General features: G+C 38.6%; 1 non-coding gene across 1 annotated transcript; it reads left to right on the top strand.

The window, feature by feature from the left end:
- Window positions 1-4,840: 4,840 nt before the first annotated feature.
- On the top strand, window positions 4,841-4,947 carry LOC122090297. Its single transcript, XR_006143535.1, has one exon. It is a non-coding gene; the product is annotated as a small nucleolar RNA R71 (small nucleolar RNA).
- The last annotated feature ends 581 nt before the right edge of the window (window positions 4,948-5,528 follow it).

A 5,528-nucleotide genomic window follows, 5' to 3' on the forward strand; every position in this document is an offset into this window, starting at 1 on the left:
ATTTAAGTGGACCCTAGGGTCTATTTAGGTTGGACCCCTTTTGGACCAATCGGGTTAAAATGAATTTTGGGGCACGAGGACCCAACCATTTAGGTTCGTAAAGTTCTCACGTCATGAGGAAGGTGTGGAGGATGATTTGGGATCATCCAAAATCATTTACAATGTAAGTGGCGGGACCCAAGGGCATCGGAACCCTGACAGCAGCCTGTTAACCCATTGAAAACAGGCACTGGATCCAGGCCCAGGCTACTTCCGATGGTATATTTCCGGTGGTCTGCTTGCTGCCATCTAGTTGGCCTCATACGATTAGCTGCTTTAGGCTATGCTCGTGGTATTTTAATAATTTTGATGCGTGCCAGAATTCAAGTGGGGGGAGTCAGGTTATTTACTGTCTGGAATCGGAAGGTATGAATCCCCTTCAGTTAGATAGGCACGCAATGCACGAGCATGTGGGGTCATCTCTACCCCTTGGGCAATGCGCAGCCACGAGCCAAAATCAAATTATACTTTTGATCTCCAATTCGAGGCCTGTCACAACAGTTTAAATTAGACCGGATTAGGGCACAGGTGTAACATTTTATCATTAGATAATTTTCCCCATTTATTCCTGATGATTCGACTATTATACTTTGATTCCACTGCTTTTGGTTGGTTTGTGATGTGAGATTGTGAAATGTTAAGGTACTGCTATCAGAGATCCTGGTAGGTTAACACTGGTATGTGTCTTACACACACCGCCGGTATTCCTAATAGTAAGTTGGGTCTACTAGTTGTGGGGTATGCCATTCAATCACTCAAGGGGGTCCATTGATCCTTGTTGGCATTTGAAATATTCCTTATACACCTAGGACAACTACAAACGGGCTGGTTCTGCATCTCAGTTCAGTTATGATCCATTATTCTTTTTCTGGCTCGAAAAGAATAATCACTTGTACAAGTGACCAAACAGATGTGTACTTTTAATGCAACACATCCATCTTGCTTAGAATCTTATCCTCTCCGTAACCATAAAAAGAAACGGGACCTCTTTACATGTAAAATTGGAGATACGACACCTGATAATCCTTAAGGCTTTTAAAATATAAAACCTGCAAAAAGAGAGTAAAACCCAAGGTAGCTCCATTCTAAATATGTAAAATGCATACTTTTATACTATAGATTTTACACATAAATGTGCTCATTAGAATTCCCCCACACTTAACTTTGCTAGTCCTCGAGCAAAACAAAAAAAAAAGTATAAAAATAAAAAACCTAACTCACTTTCGTAGGAATCACGGTTGTACTTATCATGGGCAACAAGCCTTTAAACCCCTAGGTCATCCTTAGTGGATGAGCTATGTCTCATAGGTGTATGCAGTCAATATACACTCAAAATTCAGGAAAAAGAAAAGAAAAACAAATCCTACCCTTGGCTAAAGGTAAGGACCATATGTATCTGGAGCAAAGATAATTCCTCTTACACTTGATCTGGGGACCCCCACACTTGAATTTGTATTACCCCATATCAATTTTAGGCACAAGCATATTCTTAATTTAGAACTCGCCTTGCCTCTTTCAAAACATCATTATCTTAAGGCAAAACCATTTGTGAAGTAATAGGGAACCCAGGACTAAGGCATTAGAGTGTTTTTGACCAAACATTTTACCAAGGCATTGATGACATTTACATATACTTTCCTGCTATGTAGTTTTTTTTTTTTTCATATTAGACTCTATCCTACTCCACTATGTTGGCCTGGATGATATGGTGGAGCAAACACCAGACACCCAAGTTACTATGTAGCTTTGATTTTTTACATATGGCCACATAGGCAGTGATGCTAGAGTTTTTTCAGAAGTTTTTTCCCTAGAATTTCAATCAAGACACCACACTTCCTGAGGCACAATGCCCTGTTTAGGTCTAAGGAAATCAACTCTTACTTTTCATTTATATCACTTTCCACGCTTCATTTAAAATTATGTATTTGTCAACTCATGCCAATCTAAAAAGAAAGTCTCAACTCCAAATCAAGAGTACAAGGAACCCACACATTTATATATGGTCCAACACCGTAAAACAAGGGTTTCTTACTTTTCAAAAGAGAGTCCCATCTCAAGACACAGGTTTGTTTCTTTTTTTCTCAACAGGGTTTTTATGGTTCAAGATGGGTACCTTAATAAAAAAATTCTTACATTCAAATATCAAGCAACCAAATGGTATGATCATTAGCCAAAAGCCAAAGTAGAACTTATATCCTTAGCAAGCTTAAAAACAAAAAGACAAAAACAAAAAGAAACACTGGTTTTCCTCCCCCACACTTAAGTCATGTAATGTCCCTAATGTATTAAAAGAATTAAAAGGAAAGACAATGCAAGGGGTTCATACCTGGGTAAAAGTTAGTCATTTATGTAAAGAGGTTCATGGAGATCCATGACCTCTTCTAGAGGAGAAGATGACAACTCAATAAATGGCTTCAACTTATGGGTGATTCCAAATTTCTTCATGAGGGCCTCAAATGATCTATTGCAAAAATGCTTGTCCCTGTAAAAAATGTAATAAATGATCCCATTATCCATCCACTTTAGAATTTCTTTTTGAATAGCTTCCTTCATCATTGGGTTAGCTCTCCTCTAGGGTTCCATTGAAGGTTTGGACCCCTCAATGAGGTGAATATGATGTTGAACAATAGAAAGGCTAATTCCTTTAATGTCAGCCATGGTCCAACCTAGGATTTCCTTATTGTATTTTAACACTTTAAATAATTCCTCTTCTTGGCTAGAAGTTAAATCTGAAGAAATTATTACTGGAAGAATTTGGTCAGGCCCTAGGAAAGCATACCTCATATCAGATGGCTACTCCTTAAGATCTAGCTTAGGGGGCTCCACTATAGAAGGTTTGGGAATGGAATTGGAAGCGGGTCCTAAAGGCTCTATAGGTGGTTGGAGACTCCAAACCTCAGACATAATTCTATCATCAAAATCACCTAATTGTTCCATACACTCTTGAAATTCAGAATCAAAATCAATATCAAAATATGTCTCAATGGAATCTGGAATTTCCTGGAGCATATGAACTTCTTTCTCATGGGGATTTGGTTACTTACCCAACCTAAAGACATTAAAATCCATAGAAGTGTTGTCAAAAGAAAGTTTTATGGTACCTAACAATTAATTATGGCATTACTGGTTACAAGGAATAGTCTACCAAGAATAATTGGGATCTGGTCCCGAATGTTTGCAACTTGTTGAGTGTCTAAAACAATGGAATCATCAGGGAATAAAAATTCCCCAACTTTAAGTAAGACATCCTCAACCATCTCTTTAGGAATCTTAACATATTTATCTGCCAACTGAAGAGTAGTTCCAGTGGCTTTTAATTCTCCCAATCCTAGTTGCTTATACACATAGTAAGGTAAAAGATTCACACTTGCACCAAGGTCAAGTAAGCCATGCTCAATGTAGGTGTTGCCTATGACACAGGCTATGATCCTTATACTTGGCGGCTATAGGCTGAGTAATTATGGAACTAATGTTGCCTGCCAAGAACACCTTTTTGGGCACACTAGTGATACATTTGTGAGTACAGAAATCTTTCAAGGCCTTTGCATAGGCGGGATCTGGGATATGCCATCCAAAAGAGAGATGTTCACTTCTACCTTTTTGAAGATTTCAAAATTTTTTCCATAGAGGCAGTCTTCTTTTTGTTTACCAACCGATTAGGAAAGGGGACAGGAGGAACATAAGCACTGTTAGGATTTTTCTCTTTTTCAGAAGAATCATATTTGGTTTTCTCAACCAAATCATTTGTAGTTGCTTTAGGTTCATCAGACAAACTTGGAATAAGAGGCATACTTGTGTCCTCAACAGAAGGAGAGTTAACAGGAGTAATAGATGGGGAAGATTTAGAAACACTCTATTGGTACTCTCAGCCACTCCTAAGAGCATAGGCAACATTACATTGGTTGGGGGGCTTTTGTTGTGGACTCTTTTGAATTGAATTCAATTGATTTGAAACTGGTTGATAATTCATATTCACATTCCTGGGATTTGGTTCAGGCTGACTAGGCATCTTCTCTTTCTCCCTGTCATGCAAACATTAACAAGTTGGGAGATTTGTTTTTCCATGTTATGTTGGCTTGTTATGAAAGTATTCATGAGAAGTTCTATGCTTTTCTCTAAATAAGAAAGCCTAGCCAAATCACCACCTCCTCTCATGAATCCTGGAGGTTGATTTACAGGAGGTGGTGGAATAGCAGATTGAGTGGGGATCCTAAAATTGTTTTGTTGATTGGGGGGCATGTTCCTCTGATTGGCTTACTGGGGAACAAACTGCCCTTGACTCAAGGGTTGAAAACTAGGACCTACTTGATTATTAGCTTGATTCCAAGAGAAGTTAGGATGGTTCCTCCATCCTGGATTATCGGCCTGACTATAAGGGTTGTTTTGGGATATGGCATTCACATTTTCAGGACCTAAATTCAAACTATTCACACGAGAAATGTTAGGGCACTCCTCCATCACATGCTTGGGAGATTGGCACCAACTGCACATAGGCACAGAATGATTTATTTGGTTCAGTTGGGCAGGTCCTTTGACTATTATGACTTCGAGTCTCTTGATAAGACTCTCAAATTGAGCCTCTTTGGCCACAACACCTTCTACAAGGTAACCTTTATTTGTCCTCTCAATTTCTTGAGTAGACTCTCATTCTCTGATTTTCTCAACCAATTCAAGCAAAAAGTTCCAAGTGTCGTCTTCATCTATAAAAGATGTAAAACCTTTGGGGCACATAGACTCTAACAACTGCTTAGTCTAATAATCAATTCCCTCATAATTGATTGGACAAAGTTTCCATGTATCGATTCCATGGTGAGGGCATTCCTGAAGGAGGTCCTTAAATCTCTCCATAAATTTGGAGAACTACTCACTAGATTTCTGCCTGAATTGAAGAATGTCACTCCTAAGTTTATTGGTTTTATGTAAAGGAATTTTTTTTTATGGAAGGCTATAGTAAACCCATCCCATGTGGTAATGGAATTGGTAGGCAGACCATCAAGTCATTTCTTAGCTTGGTCCTTGAGCGCAAAAGTTATGAACTTTAACTTTACAGCATCATCAGTCACTTAGTCAGAACACAAACCTCCTCAAATTCCCTAAGGAATAGGTATGCATCCTCAAAGGGCAGCCCATGAAAGTGGGGTAACATAGTGATGTATTGAGATTTGAGCTCAAAATTATTGTCCTGAGCTTGTGGTAGAACTATGCAGGAAGGTTGAGCTACTCTAGCAGGATAGAACCTATCTTTCAAAGATTTAGGTAGAGGGTTTTGCTGTTGGTCTCCCATATTGAAAGGTATTGATGAGAGTATAGGTATAGGGTCACAACTTGTTGGATTTCTTCTTTCTAACTGATTCTCAATATTATATACCCACCTAGCACTCATGCAACAGAAAACTACCCACAACTAGAATAAGACTAGAACAAAAGAATGGAAAATATATATTTTTTTGATTTTTGTGATTTTTTTTGGCTTTTTGTGAGCTTACGGG

The sequence above is a fragment of the Macadamia integrifolia genome, chromosome 9 (assembly GCF_013358625.1).
Source record: "Macadamia integrifolia cultivar HAES 741 chromosome 9, SCU_Mint_v3, whole genome shotgun sequence".
NCBI classification, from domain to species: domain Eukaryota; kingdom Viridiplantae; phylum Streptophyta; class Magnoliopsida; order Proteales; family Proteaceae; genus Macadamia; species Macadamia integrifolia.